This window comes from Helianthus annuus, chromosome 12, assembly GCF_002127325.2.
Source record: "Helianthus annuus cultivar XRQ/B chromosome 12, HanXRQr2.0-SUNRISE, whole genome shotgun sequence".
NCBI classification, from domain to species: domain Eukaryota; kingdom Viridiplantae; phylum Streptophyta; class Magnoliopsida; order Asterales; family Asteraceae; genus Helianthus; species Helianthus annuus.
The window spans coordinates 20,925,889-20,933,442 of record NC_035444.2 but is presented as its reverse complement, the minus strand read 5'-3'; positions in this window follow the sequence as shown (position 1 = coordinate 20,933,442).

The window sequence follows — 7,554 nt, the reverse complement described above, 5'->3', positions numbered from 1 at the left end:
ATGTTTAAGGATTGAGTGATTGCATAAGATTGTTTGTATTTGTGATTGTGAATTTAATAATGATACATGTCACAACCTAAAGTGATTTAAATCGTAAAATGGGTCAAGTATACTCACGGTTGCGAAGCTATTCCACAAAAGCAAGTAAGCGGTTTCGTAGGGTGGAATCACCAAAGTTACTCTAAAAGGATAAACAAAGGTGTATGAGTTTATGGAGTTCAAAGACGGAATGTATTCGAGAATTTATAAGTATGAAAATACATAAAAAAAATATCTTGCTTAGATACTTATTCGGACACTCCCCGTGTATTACACGGGGTTAAATAAATGTAACTTTATATACTAAATAAAAAAATATATTTATAAAAACCTCATTTATTACACCCATTGAGTAAATATAATTTTATATATTAAATAATAAAAAAAATTATATCTTTAAGAACCTCGTTTATTGTGCGGGTTGAATAAATGTAATTTTATATACCAAACAATAAAAAAGTTATATTTAAAAAAAAACCCTGTGTATTCACGGATGGAAGAAATTTAACTTTATATACTAAATAATAAAAAAAAGTTATATTTTAAGAAAACTCCGTGTATTGTACGGGTTGAATAAATCTAATTTTATACAGCAAATAATAAAAAAATGTTACATCTTTAAAAAAACCCTGTGTATTACACGGGTTTATCTATTGTTAAAAAAATATTTAAAACTATATCTTTAAGAACCTCGTTTATTATTGTGCGGGTTGAATAAATATAAATTTATATACCAAACAATAAAAAATATATATTTAAAAAAAAAAAACCTTGTGTATTCACGGGTGGAAGAAATGTAATTATATACTAAACAATAAAAAAAGTTATATTTTAAAAAAACTCTGTGTATTGTACGGGTTGAATAAATGTAATTTTATATAGCAAATAATAAAAAAAATGTTATATCTTTAAAAACCAGGTGTATTACACGGGTTTATCTATTGTTAAAAAAAATCTTTCTAAATTAAAATGGATTTTTTTTATGATTTTTTAGATTAGGTTAATACTATTTTAAATTTTTGGTTTGATTAATAAGCCGTTTAATATAATTTCTCATAGTTAACAGTAATAACATTAACAATAAATAATATGCATGTTTATCTACTGTTAAGTGAATAACGTCGTTTAGTTTAGATAAAACTTTACGATTTGAAGTTAAGTTGATGCCAACAATTTAGAGTTGATATGATTTATATTAATTTAATTAATATTTAATAAGTTAAATTAAATAATAATTATCTACAATTAAGGATGGTCTACAATAATGACAAGTGTTTCTCAATTTGTTTCTTTTATTATATAGTATAGATATAGACTAGGTTGTGAGCTTATAGAGATAACCCTTAACTGGGCCTGGCCCATTGAGGTTAGGGGAGGTCCATCTCTCCTATATAAAGAGGTGTTCACCTCATTATTTTGGCACACTTTTGTTGCTGGAAATAAGAGATTCTTCTCTTACCAGCCATCTCTACATCCCCATGATTCTTTTCTTTTCCATTGCAGATCTAGGTTCAAGAGGAAGAACAGGGTGTGATTCTCCATCTTCTCAGAGAAAGCGGTCCAATCATCCCCGCGGTGATTCCGTGTTTTAACATTGGCGCCCACCGTATATATGTTATACCTAATCACATCTCGTTCTCTCCTCTGCTCTTCAGATCTGTGTTCTTAGAATCACAACTGGTTTTTTCTACAATCCATCTTACAGATCTGTTTTCCTTCTAAGGTGATTTGTACACATTTCTCTTCCACTAAAGCTTCCTATCATGTATTGGGATGTGTGATTATTTAATAGATCCAAATATCTGTGCTCAATTACTCATGTTTCGAAGTTTCATATTTTTAAAGCTCCACACATGATTTTTCGAATAAAAAATAGACTGCCAGATCTGAGTTTCTATACATGAATTTTTGAATAAAAAGTAAACTGCCAGATCTGAGTTTCTTCTTAAGGATAATACATGACGTTTTTTAGTCAACAACGGTCAGATCTGGGCTTATTTATCCAGTTCAAAATACAAACTCAAAAGCCAAAAAAGGTCCAGATCTGTGCTTGTTGGGGCTTTATTTGTGAGTTTCCCTTGGCCACAACTCTTAGATTTGACCTTGCTCAAGCACCACTTGATATTGATGGACTTTTAAGATCTGAGCTCATTAAATTCATTCATCTTGATTCCATAAAAATCAAGATCCCGAAATGAGCCTTTCCGATCAACTTACTTTTGGAAATTCGTGCACAATCCTTTTTTTACCAAAAAGTGTAATTTACATACAAGGTACACTCCACATTGCACGCAGTATAACCCTTATTGCATATAATTCTTTTGTGGAGCAAAACACTCTGATGTTGCCATGCCCATCGGACCTTCTTTGGACCGCGCATTTACACGATGACAGGACTTGAGTTTTCCGCTACATTAACCTTCATGACATCTGCCTTCGCACCATTGTTGATCGGCGTCTACCTATTCCTTACAAGAATCCAGGTGCGCGAGAGTTGTTTACATTTTGCACACGTACAATGGCAGGTAACTATTGCATTTTAAAAAAATAATTACCTACCAGTGCTCTTTATTTACACTTGACGGTTTAAACGGAACGCGGAGGTACTGCGGAACTGTTACCCACATCTTTGGAATGTCACGCCTCCTAGGAGAACTGTTAGACTCGTCTCCGGAACGCCGCGCGACATGGCAGAAATGTACACACATCTCCAGAACGCCGCGCGTCTTGGCAGAACTGTCACACACATCTCCAGATGATGGGGTGATGATGCGGGGTTTGATGATGGATGGAAGCTTTGGTGGGGATTTTTTTTGCCGTAGGAGAATTTTTGTGGGTTTCATGGTGTTGGTTTGAACGAGGGTGAAACGAAATAGGGTGTGACTCCATGTTATATACCAAGCTGAGTTTGCAGGAAGAGTGAGGCGTAGTTGGAAATTATCGGCTGGAGCTTGTGCGTGCAGGGGGTGTGCTGGAGAGAGAGTGTGTGTATGTGTGTGAGAACAAAGGAAGGAAGAAGATGTACAGAAGCATGTATTCTTTTTCTTTTTTTCTAAACTCATATTCTTTATTATTATTATTATTATTATTATTCATTGTCATAATTACGAACTATAATAAGGTAATCTATAAATAATAATATAATAACAGTTCTTTTTGTTTAATAGGAAAACCAATCGGGGAGAAAAATTATAAAGTTTGTGATATTTTTCCGAAGTCTTTTTTACAAACAAGATTATTAGTCTATCTAGTAAACTTAAACGTTAAAATAATAAAAAGAAAAAAATAGAGTTAATTTCGGTTTCACTCCTTGAGGTTCACCTATTTTTACCATTTGAGTACAAATTCTTGTTTTTTTTTTTCAAATTATGGCCTAAGGTTCATGAATGTTAACTATTTGACTCCTTATGGCTAACTCCGTCCAACTTTGACGTTAGTTCTTGAAGGGATAAGTGTCCGTTCACTTCTGTGTGTTTAATAGATTTAAATAAAACTAGTTTTTTTGTCGCGCGTTGCGGCGAAACCAAGGAAATGATAATGTAAAACAAACGTGATATGAAAATAAAACATGTTGTTTAGAAAGCCAAACCATTAAAACAGTTTCGTTTATCATCGTAGTATTTTATGATACCAAATAAATACATTATTATAAGTACAATTTCGTTTTTAACAAAACTTATAACGGGATGTCCGGGAAAAATCAAGTATAACTACGTACTTAAGTTTTTAGAAAAAGTTATAAACGTCAATTATTAAAAAAGTATCAAATTAATCGATAATATATGTTTTAAAAAAAGAAAAAAAGAATTCTTAAAAACAATGGTATAGGAAATATATGGTTTTAAAAAAGGAAAAAAATTAAAAATATGTTATTAAAAAAATAATAGAAAGCTATGTATTATTATAAAATTAAAATTACAATTCATCGTCTATCACTAACAATATATATAATAATAATACTAACTAGTGTACGATTATTTCTAAAGCAAATATACATTTTACACAAGAATTATTAAAGATCATGTGATAGAATTAATTGGTGTAACTTGATTACATCAGGAAGAGAAAAAGGGAATCTAATTTATATAAAAAGTTGGCTATAGTCAATTATTAAAAAAGTATCAAATTAATCGATAATATATGTTCTAAAAAAAAGAAAAAAAAAGAATTCTTAAAAACAATGGTATAGGAAATATATGGTTTTAAAAAAGGAAAAAAATTAAAAATATGTTATTAAAAAAATAATAGAAAGCTATGTATTATTATAAAATTAAAATTACAATTCATCGTCCATCACTAACAATATATATAATAATAATAATACTAACTAGTGTAAGATTATTTCTAAAGCAAATATACATTTTGCACAAGAATTATTAAAGATCATGTGATAGAATTAATTGGTGTAACTTGATTACATCAGGAAGAGAAAAAGGGAATCTAATTTATATAAAAAGTTGGCTATAGTCTCGTGTATTACATGGGTTTTTATATCATCTATTTTTTTAATTGGGTATTAACTTTGATTTTTTTTAATATCACCTATTTTTTATTATTTAACCTGTTGAATTTTAACATCGTTACCATCCAACCACATTAAATATTTAAATTTGATTTCTTGCTTACGTAATCAAGTTCCGTCGATTAATTCTATCACATAGAATTTTAATCCTTCATGAATAAAATGTGTATTTGCTGTTGAAATAATCATCGGCCAAAGGTAAGTATGAATTTGTAGTTGAATTTGATTTATTAAACACTTAAAACTTAATGGACAACTATACCCTCAAGAACTAACGTTAAAGTTGGACAGAGTTAGTAATAAGGAGTCAAATAGTTCACATTTATAAATCCGAGGCCATGATTTGAGAAAAAATAAGAATTCGTGCTCCAGATGGTTAAAATAGGTAAATGTCAGGGAGTCAAATAGAAATTAACTCAAAAAAATAATAACAGGAGCCTTAGGGGTGGGGGTGGTCATCACTTATCACTCACTCATCACTCATAACACCCAATCAAGTTTCGCCACATTAGTTCATCACTCACAACCTTTTTTAGTGGCAATGATCATCACTCACCACCACACCTAACAATTTCCCCCAACCAACAATTACCCTCACAACCTCAAAAGTATCACGCGTTAAAAACATCTCGGAAATTGAAATTGTGCATGCCCATCGCTCGTGAACATTTTAGTGGCAGTGGATCTTTTATTTGTTCCACGCGTGGTAAAGGGTGCATCACACACACCCCGCCTCCTCTTAGGAGGATTGTGAATGTTTTGGTGGAATCAACTCAAATCCAGACACGTAGTATGTTACCATAGCAAACATAACAAGTCAAAACAAAACCTAACGAATGTGATGAGCGGAAACAAAATCGATAAAATTCCCACCACGTTAAACGATGGGAAGTGACTGAGTGTCGAATGGCAATCCGATCGGATGGCCGGTCGATCGGATGGCAATCCGTTCGGATGGTCGTCCGATCGGGTGACCATTCGATTGGGTTGTCATCTCGTTTGGTAAGGATGTGTTTGTGTATGATGGTTTTGAAGTTTTCGTTGTAGCATTTTGAAAACAGAGAAGTATCTCTACCCTTCAGGTCGATCGATCGAACGGAGGTTCGGTCGGGTAGCAATCCGATTGGTAGGACACTTAGTGAGAACAAGTTCACAGTAGGATTGTCACTCGATCGAATAGCAATCCGATCGGGTGGCAATCCGTTGGTTATGGAACATGTTGGAAATTGCTTAAGTGTTGAAGTTCCAAATGTCACATGGTCGAATGGTCGCTCGATCGGATGGCAATCCGATCGGACGGCTATCCGTTCGACGTTCAAAACTTGAAAAGGTTGAATAACGTTTAAGTATGGTTCCAAGTGCAAGCCGATCGGGTGGCTGCTCGATCGGATGGCAATCCGATCGGACGGCAATCCGTCCCAACGGCCTGATTGTCCTTGACACTTGATTGTTTTGATAGTTTTGTTCGAGACGGTGTGATAACGTGCTAAACAACAGAAACCCCATCTTGACCCAAGTGACCCGATCGGACAGGAATCACCCTAGTCTGACCAATTAACCTGTTCGAGACGGTTGTTCATGTTTAACCCGAAATCGGTAGTCTCTCTGATAGAAATCAGATCTTGTACTGACACATTACTAAGAAAGAGTAGAAGATTAGAACGAACTCCGATTCTATCGGTTTTCAATGCATTGAGTGTAAAATAGTTGAAAGAAAGTTGGAAAACCATTCTTTCAATCCTTTTAACCATGATTATGTGTAGATCTATGCGAAAACATTATGATCCGAATCTCTGGTGCTAGGCGTAACGAGTATTTTGAGTAGTAACGACGCACGAACGTGCGAGTTGTTACAGTCTCCCCTGCTTTAGAAAATTTCGTCCCGAAATTAATCCACAAGAAGGGTCGCGCGAGTCGATGCGAATGAGCGTAGCGATAAAAACGTCAAAAACAACGAGCGATCAATTGAAATCCGACGAGCGAGGGCGTTGCGATTATTGACAATGGCAGCGAGTAAGACGATTCGTATAACAAAAGATGGCAACACACGAAAAGCGATCCAAAAGTGTTTTGAATTCTTGAAAAGTTTATTAATTCGAAAGGTTGGAGGAAACTTATTTATGAAAAGTCTTCCCACAGTGCGGTGTCAAACTGTTTCGATGTTTACACCAGCGCCATGAAGGAAGTTTTATTAGATTACTAAAAGATTTTAGGGTGGTTAAAACTCGTTTTACGAAATTTTATCGTCACGCGGCATGAACTTGAGTTGATTGTCATACCAACGTTACAAGAAAATCCCGTTTTGTACAAAGATTTTGATTAAATTTCAGAAAAAGTTTGTAGGAAAAGCTTTGTTTACTCAAAGGTTTTAAATTTAAAGTAGGCCCCGCATGGAACTTTCCCACGAAAGTTCGACAATATGGCTAAAACACTTATATATAGGAAGTACCAGCGGCGCATCCACCATGTTTTAGCCATATGGCTTCCGTCCCGTGAGGCAGTGTCATGTGTGTCGACATAGTACCGATAGATTTCGATTCCCTTGGTCCAAGCAAAAGATCATTGGACCAATTGAAAGAGAGAGATTTGAGCAAACTGAGCGATGAAGTCGTTTACGAACTCAGTTCAGCGATACGAGCGAGTGCGATAAGCGATAGGCGGTACGCGGAAATTCGATAGCACAACACAAATATAATGAGCGAAGACGGCGGTGATAAGCGAAAAGCGATAAGCGATAAGCGACAGCGATTGCGACAACCGTCGAGCGATAGGTGACGATTGATGCGTTGCAAGTGATGGGAACACGCGATTTGATTAGATTCAACAACACCACAAATGAAAATTCGATAGCACAACACAAACATAATGAGCGAAGACGGCGGTGATAAGCGAAAAGCGATAAGCGACAGCGATTGCGACAACCGTCGAGCGATAGGTGACGATTGATGCGTTGCAAGTGATGGGAACACGCGATTTGATTAGATTCAACAACA